The sequence below is a fragment of the Urocitellus parryii genome, chromosome 13, assembly GCF_045843805.1.
Source record: "Urocitellus parryii isolate mUroPar1 chromosome 13, mUroPar1.hap1, whole genome shotgun sequence".
Taxonomy (NCBI): Eukaryota; Metazoa; Chordata; class Mammalia; order Rodentia; family Sciuridae; genus Urocitellus; species Urocitellus parryii.
The window spans coordinates 41,973,701-41,990,775 of NC_135543.1; positions in this window are offsets into that span (position 1 = coordinate 41,973,701).

Here is a 17,075-nt window from a genome sequence, read left to right on the forward strand (position 1 = left end):
GAATAATTAAGAAAAGGATGACTCTATATGGCATTGGGTAGTTATCTAAGGACCCTGTGAGATTACATTTTTGACCTTCAAATGAAGGATAGAAGTATAGTAGCCTATATTCAAAGTAATCTGTGTAAAGAATAAATCTGATTTTTTAAATTCTCCTATTTTAACTCCTTCAGAGTACTCAGCGTAATTCTGGCAAGACTAAATTTAAACACATTTCCAGACTAAATTTAAACCTATTTCCTTTATACTTTGAAATAGTCATAACCAACTACTACCTAGCTCTCTAGAGTTATTTTCCCATCTTCTCCATATTAATTATTCTAAACTATATCTAACTTACTACCTCAATGTCTTGGAACAAGTTTTTATCTCTAGACAAAATGTTTTCAAATCCTATTTCTGGATAATTTCTATTTGTCTTTCAAAGGTCAACTCAAACTCCACTTGCTCCAGGAAGTCTTCCATTGCCCTCTGGCCCATAACATCTATTTATTTTTCCATCCACTAACATAGGATGCTGTGTACATGGCTATTATAGCATCCATTACTCTGTCAGATTTAGTTTATTGTCTATATTTTTACTAGCTTGTAACTTCCTTGCATTGGGGAACTGCATCTTATTTGAATTATCAGTGCTTAGCACAGTTAACTGTCATACAAGAACAGTTTCATAGATGTTGAGTAAATGAACAAATAAAAAAAAGGGACTGGTATGTTGCTTTAATCTCTGACTGTATGAAAATGGATCAATCCTCCTTCACAAGTTTCATGAGCAAAGTTCAACCTCAAGACATCTGAACCTTTCTTTGTCCAAGTTTGTCCCGATTTCTCAGAAGTACAAGCTTACTACATTCAGAAGCTCTGACTTATTTGTGAAAAGAGTCTACCCTGAACTCTCATCTCTTTCCCTTACTATTGAATTAGACTGACAACTTAAATGTAAACTAAAGATAATTTTCCCCTATATTTAGCTTTTTGAAGGAAAAATCCTGTCATAGATAAGCCTTCTAAAGAACAGGGTCTGAGGCTGGGATTGGGCTGATGGAGGTATGCTCTCAATAATAATAATTTAGAGGAAGCAAGTAAAGCAAAACTGGTCACAAGGTGAGGTTAAATGAGTCACAGTGGAAATAATGGCTTCAGTTTTCATGCAGGGAGCTCTTCACCTCCAGAAGCCTTTCAGAGAAACTCAAATCCTGGCAAGGGCCTCAGGTGTTACTACAATATTGTCCAGTCACTGGCTGCCAACTTCACTGGGGGCAGAGTCTAACCTTAGGTGGAAGCTTCTTCTGCTTAGAACAACTTCCACAATGACATGCACCCCTGAGCTACAAGAATCAACCTCCCCAGCAGTCAGGGGATTTGTATGATAAGCCACAGCATCAAGGACCTGCCAACTGTCAAGATGCTTCAATCCACAAGCTTCCTAGTATGTCCACTCCATCTGGGAGCATCTCTTCCAGGATTTTGATTGGTTGTTGGACTTGGAAAAATCTAAAAGAAGGAAGTATGATAAACTATGGGTGCCGTTAGTGTTTCTGGTTTCAGGTTTGGAGACCCTTGATTAGAACGTATGCCAATCTAGTGTGCTACAAAAGCCTTTAATGTTAAGGGGTCTGAACCTTGAAAACAGATTTCATTCTCAGGTGGTTTTAAAGAAATCTTATCACTTTGCCATATTTACTTAAGTTTTTTTTTTTTTTTTGGCACCCAGGATTGAACTCGGGGGGCACTCTATATCCCCAGCCCTGCTTTATATTTTATTTAGAGACAGGGTCTCACTGAGTTTCTTAGCACCTCGATTTTGCTGAGGATGGCTTTGAACTTGCCATACTCTTGTCTCAGCCTCCCAAGACGCTGGGATTACAAGCGTTTACCACCGAAAAATTTTTAATAAATAAAATATTAAATGCTTGCTATTTTATATCCTCGCTCAATCCATTCCCTTTTTCCTTTTCAAGACCAATTTTCATCCTAAATTGGAGGCCTTATATGTTTATTAGGGTGCTCATATAACACGTAAGAAATTAGTATCCAGAATAAATTTTACATCAACAAGCAAAAGAGACAAACTACTCAAGAGAAAGAGGAATGGTGAAAAGGAGAGTCATGGAAAAATAACCCAAATTGCCAATAAACCTATTAAACATGCTCAAAGTACTAGTCAGGGAATTATATATTAAATGTATAATGCAATTTCATTTTATATCTATCAGGTTGTCAAAAATTAATGAGTCCCTCACACTTGTTTTTTATCTCTTTTTCCCATTGATGCATTCGGACTGTGAATTAAACCTACTTGGACTTTCTAATGACATTCTTTTGTATTAAAGAAACCCTATTTCTCAGAAGTCATGCTAGTCTAAACAAAAGACACATAGTCATTGATTTTTGTTTCTTTAAAAATATATACATATATAGATATATATAGAGAGAGAGATTAACAAGACTGCAAGGCCTTTATTTGTAAAAAGTTGTCATTTTACTTCAAAGGATTTTCTTTTTCTACATCTCTCTTTTTAAGTCATAAAATATTTCAAATAATTGTGACATATAGGCAAGTATATATGTTATTAGTCCATGTTTTTTAAATTAGTAGGTGAATGCTTTTCTCATTATGTTTTGCTGCTGGATGATACTGATATGAGCCCTTGGTTGATTTTTCCTCTTTTGCTTTAAATTGAAGATTAATTCATAGTTCCTCATTTAACATGATGTTATTCCCCCAAAATATACCTCTAGTCTTTGTTATTTAAAATGAGACACCCAGGTACTTTGGTTAGATAGAAATATTTTCATAGTGAGGCACAAGAAGAATCCAAATGGAATTCAGAGTTCAGAGGTAGCTACTGAATCCACTTTTGGTGTTACTTCAAAGTTATTACATCCAAAAGAGCCTGGAGAAAATTTAGTTAATGACAAAGCATCCCCCGTAGGTTGAGTTTGAATTGCCTCTGTATCACTGCCACTATAAATATTAAACCACAATCACAGAGGATTACATTTGTCTACAGTCAGTACACTTAGAAGATACAGACATTGACCTTAAATATCCAACAATCACCTTTGCAAGGAAGCCAATACGACCACTGGGATTCTATGATTTGTTTTGAGAAACATATGTAGAGCTCGGTTTTCTGGTCTGCTGCATCCATATCAACATCAGGACACCTACTTTTGTTTTAATAATCCAACCTCTCAGCCTCGTCTCTTCTAATATTGACCTTTGCTCAACTAACCATAACTACTAATAAAGTCCTCCTTGGCTGTCCCATCGCTGTCTTATAATATAAATTAAAAGGATAGCATTCTAGAACCCTATTAAATCAATAGCTGTTGAAAGTCAAAATGTCAAATGAATGAGAAATAGGGTTATATAAAGTTGGGGATGGAGGAGAGAGATTACCAAGCTACAAAATTATAGAGAAAGCCAAAGTTTTAAAATTAGTTGGCTAATTCACTATCCTGATATACAACAAAATAAAACAGAATAGCATCAGTATTTAAAGTATTTTTTGATTCACATTAAGAATGCAAAATTCTTAAATCTGTAGTGATTTGAGTATACTAAAAATCCTTTATTACAATAAAAACTTTCCCTGGAATATCAGTTTTACTGTGTTATTTTTTAAGGAAATATTCTTTCTTCCCATAATTCTACTCATTTTAAGTTTGTATTTTGAGCAATTTGTTTTAAATTGTGTAGTGTAAGTTACTGACTTCATGATGCAAGAAAGTTTATAAATCTCCTTGGTTTATAAAAAGGTATTCTGCTTTTTTGTTTGTACCAGTATTTATAGACATAAATAGTATTAGTTCATTTTTATTTAAGCTTCAAAGTAATGCATTTTGATTTCATACTTTATTGATAATAAAGTCATTGTTCAAAGAAATTACATAACTTGCTGATGTTCATTAAACTAAGTAGTGTTTCAGAATTCTAAACTGAGGTTTAACTCCAAAATTTATACTCTTTTTGACTATCCTGTACCATATCTCCACATCAAATGTACTCTACTATGGAGATTAGGGTGTGGGCAATGGCACTACTGTGGCACCTATTTCCCTTGTCATTTGAGACATTTCACGTTGAATCCCATAGAGACTAAGAGAGAACTTGAATAGTTCCTGCCTTGACCCTAACTGGCACCAGAAATGGTCCCTATTCATTCATCACCAGCATAATTCTTCCCCTTCTCCTTATCTAGTAGTGTTTTTCAGTTGCCTAGAAATTATAAGATCTTAATCCTCAGTTCTCAGGAAATCATAAGGGGGAAAAAGGAAAAAAAGCCAAAATGAAGATGCACATGGCTGAATGTAGCCATTTCTAGTTGATTTATCTCTTACTCTCTATTCTTACTTTGTTTCACTTTGGTTGGTTTTATTTGTCCATTTCCATTTCATTGGTGGGGATTGTACAGTTTCCTTTCTTTTCTGTGGACTGTGGAATATCTGCATGTTACTTTAAGTTACCCTCACATTAACAACAGTTTTCAAACCCCTGTGCCAAGTTTTTTTCCATTAGATTACCAGCTATTTAACATGAGAGAGTCATCAATGGCCAGATTGTTCAAGGATGGGATTCATAAAACAAAATATGGAAACTAATAGAAGGACATTGATTCCCTGTCCCATCCAAAGATAGGTCACAAATTAAGTAATAAAGCACACGTTGTGGCTCATGACATTTCATTTCTGTGGACCTGTAGTTAGTAATGCATAAGCCATAGGCAGATGCATAAATCTTATACTCTATCTCGATAGGAAACCATATCAAACCAAACAACTTGATCTTTATTGCTATTCCTATTATAAAAATTTGTATTGCCAATAAATTAAGCTAAAAAAGCAACAAAGAAGATCAATTGGACCTTGTGATTTTGTTCAAAACAAGTATCTATTTTGTTCTTTTGGTTTATTATGTCTCAGTACCTGCTTTGTCTCTCTAAATTCTGGCCCTAATACTTTCAACTGTTTATATAACAAGGATTAACAGTGGCTCTTCCAATTTTCCTCTGTCTAACCTACATTTCTTTGTATACTTTGGTATTGAGGACTTTGAGGTCTTCAAAGAAATATTAATGGTTGAACATTCTCACACAATGTCTTTGCTTCTCCCAGGCAGATAAATTCAGGGATTAAAGTGGGTACCCTTCCAAGCGGAAAGAAAAAAATACACACACACACACACACACACACACACACTGGCTTGATAAAACATTGCATATTAGCAGCTTTTAGGAAGTGTAAGATACATATCTGAAAATATGTAGGAGACATAAAATGAATGGAATTGTTGTTGTTGTTGTTATTTTAAGAGTGTAATTAATCTTGAAAAAGATGGGGAAAAGTTTTTCAAGTGAATTGGTGAAGATTTCATATCTGGGGTCTAGAAACAACCTCTCTGAACTCAAATACTGAATCTGTCCCAATATCAGTGTGATCTTAAGGAATTATTTAGCATCTTTACAAATCAGCTTTTTCATCTGTAAAATAAGAAAAATATATATGGCTGTTGTGGGGATCACATTTATTGTGTTAAAATATCTAAAGTACTTTGAGCAGTTCCTGCCATATAGTTAAGGCCTATATAATATTTTGTTATTACAATAATCATTATCATTTATTGTTGTTAGTCACTTAACAAACATGCAATGCATCATCCCATTCCACATGCAAGGCATTGTAAAACTCAAACCAGAATAGAAAAACATAAGACAAATATGTGCCTTCTATGTGTTTAGGACACATGAGCATTATAGTAACAGTGGCGAGAAGGCAGGCAAATACTAGGGACTGCAAGAGAAAGAGAACAGTTATTCTTCTCAGATAGGGAAGAAAGTTTCCCCTTTAACTGAGTCCTAAAAATCAATAGAAGTTTCCCAGACAGAAAAGTGGCTAGGAGAGACTATCAATGTAAAAACTGGCTTGTTCTCCTAGAAAAAATTGTTTTGTTTATGACCTGAAGATTGAGTAGAGATTCCCCTCTCTGTATGCAGGTTCCAAATTCAAGGATTCAACCAACCATAGGCTGAAACTATTTTTCTAAAAATTGCATCTGTGTTGTACAGGCATTATTTTCATTATTCACTAAACAATACAGTATACATGCAATTTATATAGCACCTATGTTGGTATTATAAGTAATCCTGAGGTGATTTAAAGTATACAAGAGGTTTTTCATAGGTTACATGCAAGTACTCCAGGATTTTATTTAAGGCACTTGAGCATCCACAGATTTGGGTATCCACAAAGGGTCCTGGAATCAATCCTTCCTGGATACCAAGGGACAATAGCAGTTTGATTCTAAACAAGAGTATATGAGGAATAAATGGCATCAAAAGATACCAGGCACCAAATAATCAAGGGCTTCTTAATGACCAGTCATTAGTGTAGTATTTATGCTTAGATGCTGAGAAATTTTTCAAGACTTTTAGTAAGGCCTGGACAAAGTAGTGGATCATCAACTGTTTCTCTCTCTCTCTCTCTCTCTCTCTCTCTCTCTCTCTCTCACACACACACACACACACACACACACACACACACACACCCCAACGAAGTCCATGACTTTTATTCTTCTAATAATAAATAGACATGTCTACAATTCAAAGAACACTGCAGTATAGCATTTTAGTTTTGTGTTTATATAATTAGAAATACCTAAGAAGAATTATTCAAATAACCAAATTATTTCAGTTCTATAGTCACAGAAACCAGACTAATAAAGTAACAAAAAAGAATCTCTGTCATCCTTTGATTTTAATTTTATAAACAGGAAGAAAGACAAGGGACAAAAAAGGGCATAAGACGTAAAGATAAGAGAGTGGGAGGAAGGGAAAGAGATATAGGGAGGGGGGATAAGAAGCAAAACAAAGAAAGAAAATCAATATAGGTTTACAAAGCTAGTACAATTCAACTGAAAAGGGAAACAGAACTTATGGAATGAGATCTTCTTGAGAATAGCCAGAAAAAAAAATGAAGATTTCCTTATAATATTATTACAGTGCAGACTTTCCATCTAATGATCAAACCTGTGATTCTTCCGTACAATTAATCCTCTAATTTCATTTTATCTTCAAAGAAAAACCTCTTGGCCTACAAATATAATACAAGAATACTATGTGAATTTGACTTGTATTTCCCACCTTCTAATGGACACACATAAGCAACATCTACCACTCTGCCATTTAAATAGCCAAAATCGATATCTTAGTACATTAAAAGAAATAACCAAACTGATGAAAACGCTGTCTCATTTCATGATCCTTGCCCCTATTCAGAAAGATCAAATCAGCCTGATTAAACTCCCATTTCTTTCTTATAATCTCCAGCTTCTTGCAAAACCTTTTCCTCTCCTTTCCTTTATCCTCCTTCATTACTAACCTCTTCAGATGACTTTGTGTAACCCTTAGCAGGATGTGTCAAAATGGAAGCATTGAAGTGCAACTGTGCAGTGTTTCTAAGAGCAGTCTTCTAACACAGCTAATCAGGAGTCCTTGGTCCACAGGATGAGTGGCATTTTAAACCAGTCATTGAGCACAAAGGAAACGCTCTGCTAAAACATCATTTAAAAATTATAGTGCATGGTCGGTGGTTGATAAGAGAGAGTTGAGGTTTACTTTTTCCTAAATGAGAGGTCTTTTACTTAAATGGCAAGCATTTTTTTGTAACAGTTGTTGAAGCATATGAAATGTCCTCCTATCTGGTAAAAACTTTCTGTGGAAACTAAATCGATTGACTGGATGTGGCCATATTAGTCTGGCTACATGACTAGATAATCTGTAAAATGTAAATAGTAACTAAGACCAGAGCAAGCTGATAAAATAGAGTCCATCAGAACAATTTATCTGGAAAAACACAAAAATGTATCTGGGAGTTCCTTCTCTCATATGTATACCAAACACAGGATATGGAATATAAACACAGAATCAAAAATGATGGAGAAAATAGAAGATCTTATCGCTATATAACTCCCAAAACTTTTCTACACACACAGCTTAGCAGACATACCCTGGGGCCCAATGACACTGGGTCATTTATCTATGTAATGGAAGACCACGCTGATAATATTCTTATCAAGTTCTTATAAACATTTGTACTGCTATTAAGAATCATTATCACATTCTGTAATAGTAATAATAGTTGACATATTTTGAATGACAATACAAGAGGGGAATTTAGATATTCGGGGTATGTTTTTGTTTAATACTTTGTGACTTTTGCTTACTATTTCATCCTTGAATTTACAAGGTCAGCCCTCCATGGGAAACTTCCTAATTCCTCCTGGGAAGAGTGAATGTAATGTGCACATTGTCACTAGAAAGGAAGAGGGAGACCTGATTTTGTCAGCCTGGATCATCCTGCTGGATTTCCTTCAAGTGAGATAATTAAAAGAGAGAAATAATATTAATCACACTGACATGGCAAGAATGCATTTACCCTAAGCAGAATGTAATTTTAAATATCAAGATTCATCCACAAATGCTCTCCGGTCATTATAAATGTATTATCTAAACAAAGCGTTTTACTGTCAAATAAGCATTGATCAAGACCATAATTGGATGGATTCATGAACCTTTATCGGGGGAGAAAGATTTTTCAAAAGTGGACACTTAAGAAAAAAAAAATTGATGCTGAGGTCATTCCAATAAGTTGTAAAGGTTTTTCTAATCATTACACTTTTTAGGTTCGAAGTAGAAAATTCTTCTTCAAATTTAGCAAAGAACACAAACTTTCAGGTAAACTTGGGCAGTTAGGTGATTTTAAATATCTTTTGAAACATAGTCCTTAAGTTGAAACTTCAAAGGGTCTCTAAACTCAGGAAACTTATTCTAGTCTTGCCATATTACTGATATTTCTTCTAAAATATGGTACTGTTTAGTGCTCTCCTTTGCTTATCTGATATATCCTTCAGACCAGGAGAAATCACTTAAGGTTGTTTACTCCATTTGATTCTACCTATTTACAGGACAGGATGAGACTGCTTCTGAATAGACTCACACTCCTCATTGTTTTTTGTATCCAACCAGTTGGGAAAAATGTATTTTTGATTGGTTGGTTGGTTGGCAGCTGAGATTGAGCCACATCGACAGCCTGTTTTTATTTTTTTTATTTTTAAACTGGGTCTCACAAAGTTGCATAGGTCCTCTCTAAATTGCTGTGGCTGGCTTTGATTATGCAATCCTCCTGCCTCAGCCTCCCTAGCTGCTGGGATTACACTCGTATACTATCTGGCTAAAACACATTTATATTTTAATTATTTTCAGAAATAATCTTGAAATAACTTATTTGGCTTTCAGAGATTTCAGAACAGCCTTCCTTCTCTTCCTTTTAACTAAAATGTATTTAAATAAAGTCAATTTTAGAAAATGTTAGGAAAAATAGGAATTCTGGTATATCTCAGATTGCCAACTGAAGTTAAAAGAGTAGTTTATAAAAGCATTTAAATATTCTTGAAGTTATTTTGAATTGTCTTATTTTTTTTAGAAAGTGGTTCTATTAGTTTTTCTTTGACCTTTCTTTGTAAATAATAGAAGTAAAGCAAGATTTTGAGATATCCTGTCCCTTGTACAATTAGACTCTATAAACAATTCTCCATTTCAAAGCCCATATTAATGTACAACTTTTTAAATATTTTGATTTAGTTGTAGTTGGACACAATACCTTTATTTCATTTTTATGTGGTGCGGAGGATTGAATCCAGTGCCCCGCACATGCTAGGTGAGTGCTCTACCACTGAGTCACAACCCCAGCCCCAATATGCAATTATTATTGCAAAGGGTACGCAATATATACATCCATACACAAAGGAGATTTTATGCCATAATCCAGAGAGAGACGGTAGGTCTCTAACTCTGAACTATTATAAGGTTACAGTAGATCTCAGACTGTTTCATAAGTAGCAAAATAGGCTCTCCATCTCAAAAATTCCCAGAAAAGTATAGGGTAAGGAAGAGTAGGCTCTAGTACACATTCAGATTTTATTTAATTTTTTAAAATATTTTTGTAGTTGTAGATGGACACAAAATATCTTTATTTTTATTTATTCATTTTTATGTGGTGCTGAGGATTGAGCCCAGGGCCTCACCCATGCAAGGCAAGCACTCTACCACTGAGCTACCCCAGCCCCCACATTCATATTTTAAAACAGCACATAATAACAGGCAAGAGTATTTTAATGACATATTGTGTTTCAATCCATTCATTTGCTTTTTCAGTCTTTCACTTACCAGGCAATATGCAAATGATGGGATACAAATGAGAATAAAATATTGCCTCATCCTCAAAACCATTATCTAGTAATCTAAGAAACAAATTATGTGGAGTTAAGCGAACTATTAAAATTCAATATAATCACAATAAATTTTACAACAGCCATCTTTTTATCCTCTGCCCATAGCTTAAAACTGAACTCCATATGCCAGAGAGAATATTTACTTAAAGAATCTTAAAGTAAGTCAGTGAGTGACTTATCCACAAATCAAGACCAAATAACAAAATGGAAATAAAACAAAATCTATTAAAGATCAAACTAAATTATCTCATTTGTTCATCCTATTTATTTACCTGTTGATAATCCAGACTATTTGCCTCTGAGAGAGTAATACCAGCTTCATACTGTTAAGTAACAAGTTCATTTTCAAAGGATTATAAAATGTCCACAGGATACTAATGGAGAACAAGGACTTGAGGGTCATTTCCCTCAACTTTTCCCTCTCTCAGCAGGAAGTTCCTTAGAGATGTCATCAAAATGGAAAATAGAAATCGACAGTGAGGAAATTTAACAGTGATCCACTTTATACTTTGAATAAAGCCCTTGCCACTCTGCCATCGCAACTTATCTTTAAAATGGATGTGTTTCTTTGTCTTCCTCTCTCCTCCTTCCTAATCTGGGGATGGAAAAGACAGGATTACCTTTCTTCCCCATCCTAGGCAGAGTTTTCTGTCCTTGAGCACACACCCACTACAGGAAGGAGGTAATTCAGACTTGGGGATGGCACTTGCCAATGTGAATGTAGCCCTTATGATTAAAAAAAGGAACAAGTATGACAGACAGCATCTAGCTTCCTGCCACATTCATGAATCAATGGAAATGTAGTTATTAAATGCCTATCAGATGTGTGCATGATATTGTATTCTTCCAAGTACATAAAATGTTAAAGTAATAAAGGGTTATAGACCCTGTTCTGTTTGACAAGAATTCCGGTTTTAATATTAACAAATCAATGCTATGTTTAACCCCCATTTTAATCTAATATTAAAAAGTCATGAAGTGAAAAACTCAGACATATCCTATGAATAATATTAAACTAATGTTGATTCTTCTGCCCAATGAACTGAAGATCCTAATGGGTGGTGAAAGCTTATTGGAATATTGAAGTCTTCTGGGATGGATGAATGCAGATACAGATAGATATATAATGTATGTAAGAGGTCTATACTGATGGAGTATTCCTAAAACAATGGACAAGTATGTGCCTTTCAGCAAGGGGCAGGCTGTGCCTCCTTTCCAAGGCACTTGCTCCTGAAGCACTGTCACTGTACGCGTGCGTGTCTGAGCAGATGGTTCCTGCTGCTTTTCACTACCTATTTGTTAATCTTATGGGTTAGTTCTCATTTTCAAGAGTGCGGTCGCTGCAGGGTGTAGCGCCCTGAAAGACTGTGGAATGTTATAGAATTTATGTCAATTTATAGGTCATTTTATGCTAGTGGGAATTTTAGAATATATTATGATATGTATTCATATTTGAAAGAATTCAGAGTGCCATTTTCACGGCTCCATGCAAAATAGTATCTTCTGGCCTCATTATGTCTCATACCAAAATTTGAATGCCATGATCCCAGCATTTGGCTTCTGTTAAAAGTCTAAGTTAAAAAGGCCACATTGGTCAAAATTTATTTTGCCTCTTCCTTAAAATGTCATCTTTATCTTGTCTCTCAAGGTCTTTCTAATACTAGAAACTTGACCAAAATTTTCATTATTAGCCTGTTGGTTTGATCACTGATACACTGTGATAGCATCACATTTAGTTTTAGTAATTCTGTGGGGGTTTGGAATATACAGTGTCCTCATCCATATCACCAAATAAATTAGGCATTTATCCAGTAAAGTGGACCAGTATGGGAAAAATACTAATTGAAAAAAAAATCCTTCTTAACTAATACCCAACACCTTCAACTAACTAGATGTGTGACCTTGAGAATTTGCTTATCCTACTGTTTCATTTCTTCTGTTCAGAGGTTATAGCATCTATCTTGATTATCCCAAAGTACTGTTTAGATAATCAAATGAAAAACAAATAACATCTAGTGGCCTGAAATTATAAAAACTTTATCGAGTGACTATTATCTGACACATGATCTATTCATCAAGTTTTATATTTTTAACATGCAAATACCTTTGGTATATTTACCACAGCATGCTCCCAAATGTTTTAACTCCAAGGTTTATTGACAACTATTAAAGAAAGAAGAACACTTTCTCTGCCTAAATAAGTTTGGAGAAATTGTATTAAATCGAGTTAAACAAGTTCCTTTAAGTTACTTCTCAGAGCTTCATTAATATATTAATGTGCATTGAGAGTCTCCAAGATAATATAGTAAGCAGAATTTTCCCTTTGTATTTCAAGAATATCTCTTAGTATTATTGTTCTTTGGATCAACTTTAGGAAAATTTTGCTTTATCACTAACCCAAACTAATTCTAATAAAACATAATCTACCTCAGGAGAATCTTCTAAGAAATGGAAGTGAATGGGGGGTAAGAATTACAAACCCATAAGCTCTCCACTGACTCACATTCAATAATCTACTTTCATTGTTGAGAATTTTATACTTTTTTCTAGTTTTAATTCTGGCTTAAAAAAATAATGATCTTCTATAATTCCTGTATGATTTTCTTATCTTTCCTTTCTCTCATTCATTTTTTCTCCTATAAGGAATATAGAACTAAAAGTGCTTTGAGAAATTAACATTCTTTCTTATCACAAACTCTTCAACTTCTTTTCCATAAAATAAGCATGAGAAAGAGAGGGGGGGACTATGTATTCATATCAGGAAGCTCTCGGGTCATAAAAATTGTGGAATAACCTAGCCAATAAAAATTTGAATCACGGTAAACTAAAGATTAACCACAGAACCACATAACGGTACTTTATTTTGCCATGAATTTAATTCTTTTAGGCAAACATGAAAGCAGGAGGAGAGAAAAACCACATGTACGGCTGTACAAAGGCTTCTGTCCCCCAGGATTCTGCCAAGGACACAGAGTGCACCTGGAGAATGCACTGGAACTGAAGCCAGCCCATACCTGTGAGCCACCCACTCCTGTATTGAGCTAACAAAGACAATTCCTATAGGCTTAGAAAAGAGAAATCACACAGCAAGGAAATAAAAGCTTATCTAAAGGTAACTATTATGTGTGTTCTGAAATGAGACGACCATAATCTCTCAAAGACTAGACTGAAAGTGATCTGACAATTTCTGTTGAATGCCACAGGGACTCTCCACAACACCGTATGCATTGGCCAACCCAGCTAAAGGTGCAGTCACCGCAAAAGCAGTGAAAAGAGTGTTTTTTTTTTTTTTTTTCAGCTAAGACACATAAGCAATGCTGTCAAATACTCTTCTCTCCTGCAAAAGGTTAGGAGGGAGGGATAGATGCAATTACACAGTTCCCTGACCAACTGCTTCCAAATCTCCCTCCTAAATCAGCCCCATGCCTTCATAATACCTACAATTAGAGAAACTCAGGATTGCATGAGGGACTTTGCAATGGCAAAACAAATAATCACTTGTCAATTCTTATCTTCTTTGCCCTTTCATGGCATTTTGATTCTGCTAAATTTCTGCCTACTCAGTGAAACATCCTCCTCTATAACTGTCCATAAAAATTTCTTTCCTCTCATTCTTTCTCTCTCTTGAATTTTTCTTTTTTTTTTCTTTTTGATCCTCAGATGAAGAAGACCAAAAATATACTCCCAGTTATGTTCCACATGCTTAATATTTTTCTTCTTTTAATATTATGCCTTTTATATCACATGCACATCCTCACAGGGAGGTTAACTCATTTATTAATTTGTATTGTTTGGTATATTTTTATCCCTTATTCCCACTCTCATTCTTGGTAACTTCTATAGGCAAATGTTGTAACGTATTTCATGTTTCTTTGTATGTAGGTATTTTCATTTTTGCTTTTCATTTACTTAACTATACTGCATTAGAGAGCTTGTGTTTTATTTCCTGTTTTCACTCTTTACTAGGTATTTAAGATCCAAACATGTTGCTTTGAATACACTTACTTAGTTTCTTCTAACTACTATATGTTATTCCACAGAGAATCTATCCATTTTTTTGTGACATTGTGCAATGAATAATAACATCCCCTGAATGACAGTGACTTAAAAATGCAAATGTGTTATTTGAATTATACACTGTGCCTCTGTTCTATCACCAATTCACACTGGGATCTAAGTTTAAGGAAGAACCTCTTGTCAACATACAATAAAACCATTCTTGTGATGAAAGAAAGAGGAGCACAGGAACCTTGCTACATTTAAAGCTGCTCCTTTTTTGAAAGGGTACATGTCATTTTCACTCATACGTCAATAGTCAAGTTAGGTTCCATTTCCAAGTGTATCGTGAATTGTGTGGCAATTACAATGCTTTCACAGAATGTACCCAGTGAAGAATATTTTATAAGAAATGCAATGAATTTTTTTTTTCTGTACTAGGGATTGAACTCAGGGATGTTTTACCACTGACCTACATCCCCAACCCTTTTTATTTCTTTCAATTTTCAAACAAAGTTTCACTGAATAGCCAAGGTTGGCTTTGAACCTGCAATCTTGCCTCATCCTTCTGAATAGCTGGAATTACAGGCAAGTACCACCGTGCCTGGCCACAGTGACTATTTTGACAATAACACATCTATCACATATGCTATATACTTACCGTACTCTACATTTCCTTGTTTGTGAGTGTTTAGTTCGTCTCGAGCTTCCCACTTTGATGAGTGACAGTTTGATCAATATCCAATACTTGTCCTGTAACTATTATGTAAGGATTCCTTTTGAGTAAAATCAGAGTGGAACTGCTGAGTTATAGGGTAGACACATAGTAGAATTGAGTAAAAATTGTGAGATGCTCCACCAAATGATTATAAAAGCCCATAACTTGACCATCAGTACCCCCAAGGAACCTGGTTTCCTGTATGACAAACTTCACTAGTATTTACTTTATACTTCTTGAAAATCTAAATAGAAAAAGAGTAATAGTTCATTTGAATGTCTATTTTTCTTAGACACCATTGATTTTGTTAATCTATTCATATAGCTTTTTCTTGTTGTTGTGCTTTTGTTCCACTTCAAATCTCTGTTCTCTCTAAATAATTTTATCTTTTGGACTTTGTGGTTCATCTGCTGAATGTTATCTGTTGAGGCTCATTCTATTCCTATATCTTCTCCAGGTATTGCCTAGCATATATTCCAGAATGCTGTGAAATGGATTACTTGACATAACTGAAATCAGAGGACATCAACAAATGGTCCACAGGACAAATCCAGGCACACCAATAAATAAAATTTTGTTGCAAAAAAACTAATCCCTGTCATTTCTTAATTGTCTACAACCACTTTCATGCTATAGCAACAGAGTTGAGTAATTACAACAGACATAAAATGACCAACAACATTTAAATTAGTTATTCTCAGGACCTTTAAAAATTGTCTAAAAATTGATGTTCTAAATACTACATGTTCTCCTATCTCTATGGCCACATCCCAGCAACCCCCCCCTTTTAATAAATATATTTTATTTTGAGTTGTTAAAGGGCCTTGCTAAATGGCTGAGGCTGGCTTAAAACTCAAAACCCTTCTGCCTCAGCCTCCTGAGCCTCTGGGATTACAGGCATGTGCTAGTGCACCTGGCTTAGGTAATTCTTATATAGAATCTACTCTCTGTTTTAAACTTTGCTACTTCTTCCTGTATTCTAAATGTCAAGTTCTCAAACTTTTCTGAGTCAGAGTCTTGCTCTTTCCTAAAATTTAGTACTTTATTATTGAAAAAGATCCTTCTGATGTCTGTACATATTCTTACTTCTAGATTCTGAGTTTTATTCATACTCATATATCAGCTTATAGGAAGATACATTTTAATATAGGTTATATGAATGAAAAAAACAAGCTCCTATAAATAGTTTATACTTTTTGGGGGGTATCAAGAATTTATTCTCATCTTACTTGTGTATCCATGTTCTCTGTGTCTATATGTGTGATGCAAATTAGTAATGCTATTTTAAATGTACTTTTGTGTGGTGGTCTTATTAAGGATGATGAAGAGATTAGTGATCAGGACTGCTGAAGTCTCTGAAATTTTCTGGGCCAGGGTGTAAAAAAGAGAATGATGAAAAGAGATGAAGCCCAAATTGCTGAAAAATATTATTGCAGTCATGGGTGATTGTATATGGAATTAATATGTGGAAAAAATTTTAAACCTGCATTCGAAAAGCCTTAGAAAGCTGTGTGTGTGTGTGTGTGTGTGTGTGTGTGTGTGTGTAGAAACAGACTGTGCAAAAGGGAAGAGAAGAGAGATTTATTTTAAGGAAGTGGCTTACATGGTTATGGAAATCAGCAAGTCCAGACTCTCTAAAGTGAGCAATCAAACTGGAGAAGGGAGAGACAAGGTCCCAGTTTGGGTGCAAAGTTTCAGAACACAAAAAATACTGGGGAGCTATCTCCTGTTTTTACTCAAATTCCAGCAATTAAAATGTCAGTGTCATCCAAAACACCCTCACAGCAACACCCAGAATGATTTGACCAAATAGATGGTGCTTACTCAGCTTTTCTGTTGCTGTGACTAAAAGACCCAATTAGACAATTTTAAAGGAGGAAAGGTTTATTTGAGGGCTCACCGTTTTAGTCCACAAAAGGCCAGATCCATTCCTTGGGGCTTAAAGTGAGACTGAACATCATGGCAGAAGAGTGTGGCAGAGGGAGGCAGATCATATGATGATCAGAAGCAGTAGGGAGAGAGGGATAGAGAGAGGGATAGAGAAAGGGAGAGAGAGAGGGAGAGGGA